Raw genomic sequence first — 14,782 nt, forward strand, 5'->3', positions numbered from 1 at the left:
GAGAGGACTGGAAATGGTGGAACATATAAACATATGATTGATTGACGCTTCACTACGCAGTGAAGCTTCAATCAATCATATGTTTCCTTTTTTTTCAGTTCCACCAGTCAGTGGACGTCAGTTTGTATCTTCATGTTGCTGAAATCCATTGAAAATGGCTTTGTAGGCTGTCGCTTTGTCGCTTGCTGGTATGAATGCAACATGAGTGAGATCTTCAGCTGTGGTCATTCTATAGGCACCACTGTTTTACCGTTTTTTTTTATTTATTCTGCGCAATATCTATGAAGGAAGCAAAAAAAAACTCTACACTCCCATACACCCTCATCCCCTCATTAACTTATCACTGCTTACGGTAACGCACAAAGACTGCCTGCAGGTATTAATAAGCAGCAGTATCGCCAGAAGCACAACCCATCGTCGGGCTTGTTTAGAAGCCAACCTGCTGCTCCCTGAGTCAGCCACTTCCTGAGTCCTCAGCCTGTGTGCAATTGCGATGATCATTGGATCATTTAAAACCATTCGAACCCTAGCGTCCCTATTCTGGGGGAGGGGGGTGGGAGGCGAACATTCGGGTGAAAATAGTTGATCAACAAGCTCAAGTGAGAGATTGTAGATCAGCTATTTCCGGCAAAGATATTTAGTGTGGAGTGAAAACAGGAGGGGGGCTTGGTATAGAGCCCTGGGGGACTCCGGTCAACAAAGTATAGGGTTTTAAGTTGTTAAACCGTTTGAAGACACTCGGCAAAGGGAACACACTGCGGTCCATGGGGCGAGGGGGTGACAGGGTCACACCTGCAGACAGGGAGCCTGTGCAGATGCTTGCTGATGGTTATCTGAGTGTGCACAGGGGAGGCTGGGCGATATAGAAAAGACACGCTGGGAGGCCAGAGGACCATGATAACCCCGTATATACAGTAAGCTGGCAACCTGCCAGAGCCCTCACCTATTCATTTATGATGATAACAACTGGCGTAGTAGCCCTGTGCACATTATAGCTGCATGCATGCACACACATGCACCTCCCCGTGTGCACATGCTCCGATTCACAGAGGAAAAACCAAGACAGGGAGGGTCTAATGACGCGGGCACAGCTTCCATGCGGATCTTGGACTTCTCGTGGCAACTATAAAGACAGTCGTCATCTATGACAACGGTTCTCAAACGTTTTCAACTCAAGGACCCACAAATTGATATGTATCTGGCTGCAGCAGACCCCCCATCTGAAAATGTTTTGTGCCAGAGACCACCAGAAGTAAAGATTTGAGTTCAAAATGTTTGCTTTAAAAATAAAAATATATATATATATTCAAAGATTTGCACGCGCGGCACAAAGTGATGCGCTATGACCTTGTATATCTGCTAGTTTTGAATAGCATAACCCTTTAAGACCTGAGGCCGATTCTACAAAATGTCTTCTAAATCCTAACTGTTTTTTTTTTAAACTTATGCTACTATGTCAGTGGTTCTCAAACGTTTTCATGTCAAGGACCCCAAAATGTATATGTATTTGGCCGCGAACCCCCATCTCAAAATATTTTGTTCCAGGGACCCCCAGAAGCAAAGGATTGAGAATGTTCGCTTAAAAAATATATATATTCAAAGATTTGCACACATTTTCCGATTTTTCAAAAATAGCAGATCTACAAGCTCATAGCGCGGCACTCGGTGCCGCGCTATGAGCTTGTAGATCTGCTATTTTTGAATAGCCAAAGTGTAAAATAATGCTTTTTAGCTCAAATATAAAAGTGACACAGACGCTTCTCCCGGTCTTAATGGGCTAACTTCAGTAAATATGGTTAAAGTGGTTACAATGATTGTGACGCTACAGTACACAGTATTAACTACTTTTGCTGGGGACGCACCCCCCAAGGACCCCTGGCACATCTATGACATATCTATGACACCATATTTGAGCATGGTTTCGGCCCATATCTGACGGCCATTGACTTCCATTAAAGATTTAAATATTTCAAAAAATATAATATATATTTGACAAAAAAAGTAGGTGTAGAGTTACTTTGGTGGCCGACCGGCAGTGTGCACAATGAATTTACCACTGATCTGTCCAGCAGTTTGCCAAATCAGCCCCAGACAGACACACACACACACACACGCACGCACGCACGCACGCACACACACACACACACACACAGACTCACAGACAAGACTCATTTTTAGATGGCGCCTCCTACGGAGCCATGTCATAAAAATCATCATACCGTAGTTTTGTAAAAACTGTAAAAATGTCAATAAACTTTATATTAGTCTGTCCATGGGCTGAAACCGAGGCTTTTTACACAGTAAACCCAGGCTTTTTCTTGTAACTCTGAGAGGATAGAAAACGTAACCAAATCTGGACCCATGAACTGTGTCCCTTCCTACGAGACACAACAACAACGAGCGCTTGGCATCATCAGCCAGCCGCCACCTCGAGCACCGTCAGTGTTGCCAGATTCTGTGAGAGAAACAAGCAACCAGGTCTAGGAAAACAAGCCCAAAAGAAGCCACTATGGGCCAACATGAGCACTTTAAACATATACACCAGCTATTTGAAAACAGCAGATCTACAAGCTTGTAGTTCTGCAAATTTCAAACCAAATCTTGGGGGGTATCTTGCTACCATAATTGACGGCCACAGTCATGGAGTGTACACGAGTGTATGTGCTCAATTGCCAAGCAGACACATGGCCCAACTAACTCCACATTTTCCCCCAAAATTCCTCAATATTCTGCCTGTGACACCAGCTGCTTCGCATCCCATCACTGTACTTGCAGGATGTACAATTAATATCAAACGCATTATGCTCCAATACTTATGCAAATCACTTCGCCAACACAAAATTCACGTCCGGGTGTTTCTTTTCACCAGCCAATCACCTTTCACGTTGCCACGTCAGTTGCCACGTCGCGCTGACGTACGCTAAACAAGCGCTGCCGTGTGCACAATGCAAACGAGCCCAAAGGCGCAAGTACCCCTGACTGCAGCCCGCAGATCGGGGCGGGGCTTCTCCTAGGAGGAGTGGGCGGGGTTATGGAGGAGGAGTGGGTGGGGTTTAGGGAGGAGGGGGCGGGGCTCCGTGACTGTTCACTTTTTTCTTTTCAAAACTTTATTGAACACTTAACAGAACGTTTTATTAAATTAGTTTGAAGAGGCTTAATGGTGATTATTTAGTGAATTATGGATAATTTGTTTGTTTTAACAGAACGTTAATAAAATGTTTTCGCGATAATATATTTGTGTCTCTATTATATTAATATGTGATATATATATAATAATATATAAAGATGCCTGCCGCCCAAGGCTATATCCAAAAAAATCTTCTAAGTACAAAGCACCACCAGGTCCCTGCGGAGGGGGGTCCCCTCCACCCAGCCCCGTACCCAGGATCGGGGTGCCTTGGTCTGGGTAGAGAGGGACCCCCGAAGGGGGTCTCCTGGTTGTTTTTGAAAAATACAAAAATTATTCAAAGTACAAAGTACCACCAGGTCCCTGCGGAGGGGGGTCCCCTCCACCCAGCTCTCTACCCAGGATTGGGGTGCCTTGGTCTGGTCGTTTTTGAAAAATACAAAAAATATTCAAAGTACAAAGTACCACCAGGTCCCTGCGGAGGGGGTACTTTGTACTTTGAATAATTTTTGTATTTTTCTAAAACAACCAGAGGACCCCTTCGGGGGTCCCTCTCTACCCAGCCAAAGGCACCCCGATCCTGGGTAGAGGGCTGGGTGGAGGGGACCCCCCTCTCTACCCAGACCAAGACACCCCGATCCTGGGTAGAGGGCTGGGTGGAGGGGACCCCCCTTTCTACCCAGACCAAGGCACCCCGATCCTGGGTAGAGGGCTGGGTGGAGGGGACCCCCCTCCGCAGGGACCTGGTGGTACTTTGTACTTTGAATCATTTTTGTATTTTTCAAAAACAACCAGAGGACCCCTTCGGGGGTCCCTCTCTACCCAGCCAAAGGCACCCCGATCCTGGGTAGAGGGCTGGGTGGAGGGGACCCCCCTCTCTACCCAGACCAAGGCACCCCGATCCTGGGTAGAGAGCTGGGTGGAGGGGACCCCCCTCTGCAGGGACCTGGTGGTACTTTGTACTTTGAATCATTTTTGTATTTTTCTAAAACAACCAGAGGACCCCTTCGGGGGTCCCTCTCTACCCAGCCAAAGGCACCCCGATCCTGGGTAGAGGGCTGGGTGGAGGGGACCCCCCTCTCTACCCAGACCAAGACACCCCGATCCTGGGTAGAGGGCTGGGTGGAGGGGACCCCCCTCCTCAGGGACCTGGTGGTACTTTGTACTTTGAATAATTTTTGTATTTTTCAAAAACAACCAGAGGACCCCTTCGGGGGTCCCTCTCTACCCAGCCAAAGGCACCCCGATCCTGGGTAGAGGGCTGGGTGGAGGGGACCCCCCTCTCTACCCAGACCAAGGCACCCCGATCCTGGGTAGAGGGCTGGGTGGAGGGGACCCCCCTCCGCAGGGACCTGGTGGTACTTTGTACTTTGAATAATTTTTGTATTTTTCAAAAACAACCAGGAGACCCCCTTCGGGGGTCCCTCTCTACCCAGACCAAGGCACCCCGATCCTGGGTACGGGGCTGGGTGGAGGGGACCCCCCTCCGCAGGGACCTGGTGGTGCTTTGTACTTAGAAGATTTTTTTGGATATAGCCTTGGGCGGCAGGCATCTTTATATATTATTATATATATATCACATATTAATATTATAGAGACACAAATATATTATCGCGAAAACATTTTATTAACGTTCTGTTAAAACAAACAAATTATCCATAATTCACTAAATAATCACCATTAAGCCTCTTCAAACTAATTTAATAAAACGTTCTGTTAAAACAAACAAATTGTCCATAATTCACTAAATAATCACCATTAAGCCTCTTCAAACTTATTTAATATATCAATGATATAAATAGGTTACCACTGGAAAAACACGTTCATTGTAAAATAATAAACAAGACTTATCCATAAAGTAACATTGATTTGTAACAGTGTTCAATAAAGTTTTGAAAAGAAAAAAGTGAACAGTCACGGAGCCCCGCCCCCTCCTCCCTAAACCCCACCCACTCCTCCTCCATAACCCCGCCCACTCCTCCTAGGAGAAGCCCCGCCCCGATCTGCGGGCTGCAGTCAGGGGCTTCTCCAAAGGCGCGCAAAAATAAGCCGACCATTGCTTAGACACAAAGTCAGACCTGGCAACGCAGCCTACGCCAATCATGTGTGAGAGATCTACAAGCTATGGGGCAGAGACGCCACCGTATCTTAGCAACAACTACAGCGCTCACTCTCATTGGTCGTGTCACGCTAAGAGCAGTCTCCAGACAATGGCATCGCAGACAGCTTGCTGTTACTGCTGTAGCCATCACAGGCAGTTGCAGCACGACGGACAGGGCGCTGTGATAGCTGCCATGTCGCTAACGCTAACGTGGTTGTCATGCCTGCAGCGGCTGTGCAATCACTTTGTCAACAATGCACGTTCGTGTGGTGAATGTCAATATTGCTGCTCAGTTCGTCCATTGTAGATGGTGTATGTTTGTGTGTGTCTTCTGGAGAACTATGTAGCTCCACAGCAACTACAGTAACTAACGTAATGGCAGGACCGCCCCGTGCAACGCATGTTAGGCTGCATTATGGTCATGTAGTAATTTCAGATAATTTCGCTCCGATTAGAGCAGTGCTTATCAACCCTTTCACGCCGCCCCCCCCCCCCCCCCCCCCCCCCCAAATACACGTACTTGATCTGGGACCCCCCCATTCTGTTTGACTCCGTTCCACAAGTAAATATTGTGAAAATAGCCGATCTACAAGCTCGAAACGCCTCACGTTGAGAGGCTTTGTAAGCTTGTAGATCGGCTATTTTCTACATGATTGCCTCTTTCTTACATTCTTTGCCAATGTGGCCCATGTTTTCATAGTATAGTTTGTTGACTACTTCTGTTGCAGAAATGGCCATTTCCTTTACTTTCGTTTTTTTATTGTCTCCGCCAGGCCGAAAGGCATGGCGCAAGACTATGTTTCACCCCCTGTCCGTCCGTCTGTGATAGCTAATCTCTCACATCGTTGACTTGATCGCAGCAAAATAACAGCCCGATGTGGAGAGTCAGTGAGAGCTGGATAAACGAGGTAAAATGTGTCAAAAGGAGTCTGTACGGCTGTCGATAAATGAACACATGACGTCGGTGGGAGAGGAGATATTGTGTCTTTTGGACAAACAGCAGCGTGGTGCTGATGTTTGTTGTGTGAAGCAGCTTAATGTCAGAGTGTTTGTGTTGGAGCGCCTCAGTGCGGCTGCAGAGTTCATGTGCAACCTCTTCCAGAGAGACACAGAGACACTAGAAACTCTGCTGGGGAAAAAAAACACTGCTGGGCATTGACTTTCATATGGACATTGATCTACACACTGCAGGTATATCTGCTACACACACAACATCAAACTACACACTGCAGGTATGATGCAGCGTTTGCATTACAGCCAGCATGCCAGCGTAGTTCCCATATGGTTTCAAGGTGGGCTAAACCATATGGACCCCATGTCAGCAATGTCAGCGGCATCCACTTCAGTCCCAACTGCGATGCCCATGCAGGCTATAAGTAGCTTCTACCTGGCCCTTAGGTGGGCCCCAACTAGCCATGTTTATGTGGGACCAAGGCGGGTCCTAACTGGGTTTGCCCATGCAGGCTTTAACTGGGTTCTACCTGGGCCCTAGGTGTACCCTAACCAACCACAGTGCAGTGCCCATCGCTCCAATTGTTGTGACGTCAGGGCTCTCAATACTGCACATTGGTGGAGGAGGAGGGGCCGCAGGGCGACCGCACACATCGCTGAACCAATGGTAGCCCACGGATGTTTCCTCTGGGGATTTACAATCTGCCCCTCTATGCCACATATCATCCGCACTACAGGGTCTTCACTGACCGAGCCACGGCCCCACTGACCCTCATGACGCTACGCCACTTATATGAGTTGCCAAGTGGCCGCGGGCGCAACGTGGGCGTGGCCGCAGGCTAGACGCGAGCCCCCGCGTAGCGGGGGCGAGCTTCTAGTTATAATAATAAGCAGACCTGGCAACACCGAGCGCCGTGTGCGTCAAAGCCCGACGTGCCTCCAATGTGTCCATCCAATGTAACCACTTCACAACAGTGGCAGAGAGCTCTCTGGCTTTACCCCCCCCCCCCCCTCCCCCTCCCCCCCAGCATAATTACAGCCTGGAATGAACGGTTGGGGGGGGAATGACGGTGCAATTAGGGCCTCCAGACGTTATGACACTGAAGGGAGTGCTTTCTTCCTGCATATATAGGTAGCAACGCCGCAGATCAAAAAGATCCTGGCCAGACTAAACCACACACATTTATGAGACCCGCCACTATGACGGCAGGTGAATTTATGAGCGTCGTAAAGCAAACAGGTGGCATTTAACTCTGGATGAAACTGGCCCGTGTTCAAATCGGCGCAGCTTGTGCCAACCGATTTTTCGGGTGCGTGGATTTGTGTTGGCAGAAGTTTCCTCTTGAGGGACTTGCGGATTAAGCAGTGGTGTAAAGTAACTAAGTACATGCACTCAAGTACTGTACCTGAAGTACAATTTTGAGGTGTTTTCTCTAACTTTTTTACAATTTTCAATATTTTTACTCCACTACTCTCAGAGATATTTGTATACATTTTGAACTCTTTCACTTTGACATTCTGCACAATGAGTACTTTTACTTTCATTACTTTAAAGGTAGGGTAAGTGATATTTTTGGCTTAAAACAAAAAGTATTTTGTTAAAAGGTTAAAGCACTATATTGTGATAGTAATCATTGCTATAGAGTGTTTGTTCAGTAACAGGAGTCTCTCCAGCTCTTTAATAAACAGAAAATACATTTTCTGGTAGGTGTCAAAATCTCAGCCAATCAGGAGAAAGTACCCATTTTTAAGCTTCATTTTTATAGTGTTCCAGTTACAATTTTGCCTGCTCATTTCTTAGTGTCATCACTTCCAATTTCAGTTGTTTAATCTGTATCCTGATTGAGTTCTCTATCCTGATTGGATAAAATTGGAAATGAAACTGAAACGAAAATGCATTTTCTGTTTAATAAAGAGCTGGAGAGACAAGGAGACTCCTTTTACTGAACAAACACTCTATAGCAATGAGTACTATCAGAATATACTAGAGCTATTTAACACTTATTTTAACCAAAGAAAATCACTTACCCTACCTTTAAGTACATTTTGAATAGGGGACTTTACTTGTTACTTGTAGAGTATATCTATCTACATTGCAGTATCGATACTTGTAACAGAGTATATCTATCTACATTGCAGAACATTGCAGTATTGACACTTTTACTTAAGTAAAACATGTGAGTGCTTCTTCCATCACAGCAAATCTAGCTCGTGCCAACAGGTTTTCGGTGTATGGATAGTTGGCAAGTTTCATCGGCAGAACTTGTGGATTAAGATGTGAAGAAGCATATAGCCCCGGTTCCCAATGGTTACTTGAACATTTTTTTTATTCCTCCACAATGAGTGCCCTTTTCAGATGATATATTGGCCTACTTAAAAGAAATCCCAAAAGCACCGGGTTGGCTGCGAGCGCTGCCTGCACTGTCACAATCTCTGATTTACCGGATGGCCAGACCGCAGGGTGATCCTGTACAAAGATAAAACCACAGCCAACAGCCAAGAGGAAGGGGGGATGGGGGGGGCTAGCGCTGGCCTAGCGGTCCAGGCTGCATACCACATAATATAGGCTTCTAATGAAGCCTTGACAGCGTGCCGCGGCGGGTTCGAATCCTAATCCCGACGACCTTTGCCGTGTGTCACTCCTCCTGTCTCTCCTCTCCCTGTTTCCTGTCAAACTCCACTGTGTACTATCATGCCTGAGGTTCCGATTCTACAAAATGTAGAAACAGTTTTCTGAAAATATTTGTGTTGCTATGTCACTGGCTCTCACACTTTTTCATGTCAAGGACCCCAAAATGTGTATGTATTTGGCCGCGGACCCCCATCTCAAAATATTTTGTTCCAGGGACCCCCAGAAGCAATGATTTGAGTCAAAAATGTTCGCTTTAAACAATATATATTCAAAGATTTGCACACATTTTCACAATTTTTCAAAAATAGCAGATCTACAAGCTCGTAGCACGGCACTCGGTGCCAAAGTGTAAAATAATATCCAAAGTGTAAAATAATGCTTTTTAGCTCAAATGAAAAAGTGACACAGATGCGTTCCAGGTCTTAAAGGATTAAAGGCAGAAAACGGCAAAACAAATCTTTAAAAAAAACAAAAAAAAAACAGCCAGAGGAAGGAGAGAGCGGGAGATCAGGAGGAGAACGACGACGACGCTGGAGAGAGACGGAAATAAAAAACGACTCGGGAGAGAAAACACTGAGACAAAAGTGTGTTTGCCTTGTGAAATCTGGGTGAGGGCATACCTTGGAAGCCAAGCTGCTGGTTAGTAATTAACTTGAACTGGAGATAATGTTGTAATTATAGTAGCATGCGTGCACCACTCTGATTCCCATCAACATTTAACACACACACACACACACACACACACAGACTGTGGTCAGAGGGCATGTCTGAACGAAAACTGTGGAGCAGAGCAGAGCATTTTGTTTGCATCCATGTTTTTTTTTTTTAAATAAGCTCCGTTTTTAAAAACTGATTTAAAAAAGTTAGCCTAGGGTTATGTGGCCATCTTTAGACCTTCGGAGTGTATTAAGCAAACAAGACGGTAAAACAAATACAAACAATTGAATACGGGACGTTACATCCTGCATCAGGGGGGGTTTATACAACTGATCCCCAGACTGCCATGACGATAATTAGTATCTCCGCCAGGGGTGGAGATTATGTGTTCACCCCTGTGTGTCAAATCTCTTGGCGCAGACAGACAGACCGCCAGCAGGCGAAGGAACCGAATTCCAAAATATTCCTTTCAAATCAATCAACGACACAACTATGTTATTTTTGTTAAGTTATCACATCTCAGATCCCCCGTCCCTCCAGGCTATGGGAAGTTCCATTCAGAGAACTCAGGAGGCCATGCAGTCTGGAGATCTTCAATATGACATCAGTACTTCAGTTGGAAGCCAGTCTGGAGCCCGTGTGGAACTTTCTAGTCGTTTATGGCGTGGTTCCTCAGGGGGCGAGGCGTCTCTAGAACAGGGGTTCTAGAGGCCCCCCCCCCCCCCCCCCCAAATAATCGTATTTGAACTGGGGACTCCCCCACACACACACACACACCCTGACAAGCACATGAATTGTAGGAGTTGAGGCATTACATTTTGTTTGACTCGGTTCCACAGATAAATATTGTGAAAAATAGCCGATCTACAAGCTCACAAGCTTGTAGATCGGCTATTTTCACAATTCTTGCCTCTTTCTTATATCATTTGACAATTTGGGCAATGTTTGATCAGTTTTTATAGTATGGGTTGATTACTTTTGATGCAGTAATGGTCTTTTTTATTTTTTGAGGTATTAAAAGGCCCTTAAATTGTCCCTTCACTGTCATCTGGGGACCCCCACCCAAATCATGTAGGGACCCCCCCTGGGGGTCCAGACCCACAGGTTGAGAACCACTGGTCTCTAGAAGAGGTTCTGTGCGTCTGTAAGGGGCTACAGTGTGACTGACATCATGCTGTGGACTGACACACGATGACGTCCGAGAACCACATGGAATCCACGCTGTTATTATTAGACTACATCTTATTATTATAAATGATACTTTCCACAAAGTGTCACTTGGGCCCATAACGCGTCAAAGGTGAGACAGATCTTAAATACAAAATAATAATAATAATATTTTTGAGCGGTGCAACCACTCCTATAAGAGGGTTTAGGACCCATCCGTGGCGAAAGTTTTTCTTTCCGTCGTGAAAATTTGTCTTTCGCTGTGACGCCATGCTGTGGAAAACACGCCCATAGGCTAAGCTTTGCAGGACGTGCTGTGATTGGCTAGCGAGACACATGATGAAATTAACTTCAAACTTCGCAGACACGCTGTGATTGGCTAGCGAGACACATGATGAAATTAACTTCAAACTTCGCAGACACGCTGTGATTGGCTAGCGAGAAGCACGATGAAATTAACTTCAAACTTCGCAGACGCGCTGTGATTGGCTAGCGAGACGCATGATGAAATTAACTTCAAACTTCGCAGACGCGCTGTGATTGGCTAGCGAGACACATGATGAAATTAACTTCAAACTTCGCAGACGCGCTGTGATTGGCTAGCGAGACGCATGATGAAATTAATAATAATGTAAAAAATGTAAGCACGTCACTTCGCAGGACGTGCTGTGATTGGCTACCGATATGCATGATGAAATTAATACCTCATAAATAGCACCGCTCACTTCACACTGGGTGTGATTTTTTGCTTCTGGGGGGGTCCCTGGGGACAAAATATTTTGAGATGGGGGTCCGTGGCCAAATCCATATAATTTTGGGGGTCCTTGACATGAAAAAATTTCAGCAACACTCATATAGCAAACGTACGTTTTTTCAGAAACAAAAGCTAGGATTCAAAAGACATTTTCAGAATCGGCCTCGGGTCTTAAAGGGTTAAACTAGCCTTTTACGTGTTCATAGTCTGCTGGAAGGAGTGTGTTTCATGCTGTTGCCTTCCAGTGGAAGAGGGGAGGGAGGGGGGGTTGGTCTGATGACCTGCAAGCTGCTTAAAACCCCCCTGAATGGAAAAGCCAAGGCAGGAAAACAGCAGGGCTTTCCGCCTGAGAATGAAGGTCTTTAATAACCTTTCAGAGAGACCAATCCAAACTCTACTGCATCTCTCCTGTATATACTGGTACAGTTCCCTCTGCACTGCAGCCTCAGCCTGGCTTCAGCCTCCCATTCAGAAACACCCTCAGTCTCATGGTTAATGGATGGATAGATAGACGGGGAGGATTGAGTGGAGAAAATCATAGTTTGTCTCTCTGTCTTTCATCATTATCCTTAACCACTTTAAAAAGGTAGGGTAAGTGATTTACTTTGGTTAAAATAAGTGTTAAATAGCTCTATATTCTGATAGTACTCATTGCTATAGAGTGTTTGTTCAGTAAAAAGGAGTCTCCCATGTCTCTCCAGCTCTTTATAAAACAGAAAATACATTTTCAGCGCTCTCTCCTGATTGGCTTACATTTTGTCACCTACCTGAAAATGTACTATTATTCTGTTTACTAAAGAGCTGGAGAGACCCCTGTGACCGAATAAACGCTTTGTAGCAACGATTACTATCAGAATATAGTACTTTAACCTTTGTAACAAAAACCCAAAATAGTGACGTCAGGGTTAAGAGTGTTTAAAACGAACCTCGCCTTTTTGACAGCAGCTTGTTAGACTAAAGGCTACATAACGTACCATTACAGAGTAAAGACGTGCGTTAATTGAACTAACCGATATTCATGGCGATTGCCTCAAAGCCACGAGAAGTGTCTAATTGAGCAGAACAGATCTTGATGTTCTAGTAGTCATATGCACTGCTCTCCACGCTGTTCTCTTGGGCAAGATGAATCACACCATTGTCTGTGTCAGCAAACAACATAAGTGGCATGGAAATCTCACTCCCTTCAATTATTACTCGGGAGAATAGGAGTGAAATTGAGGAGCGACAGGTTGACAGAATGTTATGGGCTAAACGTGTCGTATATGAAGTTCTTCCTGGTTCACAGATTTATGATTACAAATAAAGAAAGAAAAGTACTACTAACTACTAAAGCCCTATATATACTTAGTCGATCTACAAGCTCATGTGTCGCATTACGACTCATTGTGAGTTTATAGATCTACTATATTTGCAAATTTCTAACATTTCTTTATATTTTTGCCAATAATGATTAAAGATTTTGCCAATAATGACCTGGCATCAACCTGGCATCCCCATTTCCCCCCAAAATGGGGATGCCAGGTTGAAAGAGGCTGAAAGAAAATCTGGTTTGTACAGAAGACTCAGTAAACTTTACATTTTGAGTAAAACATACAGCATCACGTACGGCAGGAGTAAATAGAGCACAGTACATTTGACATTCAAATGAATCTTTCTTATTCATCTCCCAAGCAACGCATTTTAGCACCGAAGCAGCAAATGTTTGAAATGAACCGCTCGGAGGCTGAACTGTGAAAAATTGGACATCTCTGAACAGAGAGACGGAACACAACGAAACTCCTGAGCCTCGAGGAGAATAGTATAGATCAGGGGTCTTCAACAGGGGGTCCGGGACCCCTAGGGGGTCCCCAGAGCTACTACAGGGGGTACGCTAAATCTTTGTGTGATAGGATTTTGTTTTTTTACATTAACCACTTGAACCCTAGAATTCCTTTTCTGAGGGGAACATTAGCCGAAAATAGCAGATCTACAAGCTCTACAAGCAGATCTACAAGCTCTCATTTGTAGATTGTAGATCTACTATTTTTGGCAAAGAGGCTCTAGGTCTAGAATCTAAATGGAAAAAAGAGCAGACTAAGTAAAAAAAAAACTTTCAATTTTATACAATATAGAGTAGTAGGGGGTCCCTGCTTCATCTCTTTCTCAGCTAGGGAGACCCCTGGTATAGATGACGTGTGTGTGCGGAGGAAGAATCCAAATAAATTCAACTTTGTAAATTCCAACACCTACGGTTCATGTTTAATGGCTCTGTGAACACAGAAACATAACACAATTTATTACCCCGAGCTATTTCACACATCGAACCCAACGCCCATCTGCTGATGGTTAATGGCCGTCACTCTGGTAATAACAGCCGCTTGCCAGTCTCCGTTGCTCATCGCCAATCGCCATCGCACGACTGTGAGAATCTCCGCTGCATGACAGATGCTAGGTGTGGCACATTCAGACACTTAAAATGGCCATTAGCGCCTCCACATAAACAGAGAGATTGTTTTGTTTCTGCCAGGGAGAGTTTATGGATCATATGGCAGCATAAAGGGTAGGTTGGCAGATGTGTGCGGCGGCGGGCGGCGGGGACAATACTCGTTGTTGGGACCACACAGATTCCCTCAAGACTTCCAGACAAGTGCAGACATATCCCCCCGAACAGCCAGACTAAACATGGCTGCGTAATTAGAGCTATAGCTCACCAGAGAAGCCAGGGCACACGTTATATAACCCTGTGACCTTCATTGAAAAAGGCCATACCCTGACCTCTACCTCAGGCCAGCACATATCAAAGTCTGTATGTCTCTTTTATCAAGTTTTATGTCTCTCCCGACGGAGAGGGGTCACATTGCAACGATGTCCAAACTGCAATAAAGATGGTGGCGCTTCTAGAGTATAATCCAGGGGTCTTCAAACGTTTTTTAAGGCCAAGGACCCCGTAGCTGAGAGGGAGATGAAGCAGGGACCCCCACAACACATTGTATAAAATCATGTTGCAGATTAAACTTTTTCATAGATTTCATAGACCATTGGTTCTCAAAGTGGGGTCCGAGGACCCCCAGGGGTACTTGAGGGGGTTCCAGGGGGTCCCCAGCTACATGATGGACAGGGACCAAATGGACCCTTATGGGTCTGTAACTCTGAGAGTGTACAAATGGAACCTAACGGGTCCATTTGGTTCCATTTGTACACTCTCAGAGTTAAATTAACATTGATTTTACAATATGAATTGGGGTCCCAGAGACATACATGGCATTAAATGGGGGTCCGTAGCCTAATGCATGTCAAACTGGGGATCTTTGAAATTAAAATGGTTGACTTGAAATCACTGCTAGAGAGCCGTGAAAATCTTCTCTTATGGGGGTCCCAGGCTTATCTTTTCAAATGGAGGTCCGCGGTCTAATA

General features: G+C 45.3%; 2 protein-coding genes across 2 annotated transcripts in view; one reads left to right on the top strand and one right to left on the bottom strand.

Annotated features, from left to right (window-relative positions):
• The window catches only part of esyt1a (extended synaptotagmin-like protein 1a), a 349,848-nt gene that overhangs the window by 276,826 nt on the left and 58,240 nt on the right, over nt 1–14,782 (top strand). The window lies entirely within an intron of this gene.
• lrp1ab (low density lipoprotein receptor-related protein 1Ab) overlaps nt 1–14,782 on the bottom strand; it is a 197,559-nt gene that overhangs the window by 164,545 nt on the left and 18,232 nt on the right. The gene's annotated exons all lie outside the window — the stretch shown is intronic.

The sequence above is a fragment of the Gymnoscopelus microlampas genome (assembly GCF_963454915.1).
Source record: "Gymnoscopelus microlampas genome assembly, chromosome: 10".
NCBI lineage: Eukaryota > Metazoa > Chordata > Actinopteri > Myctophiformes > Myctophidae > Gymnoscopelus > Gymnoscopelus microlampas.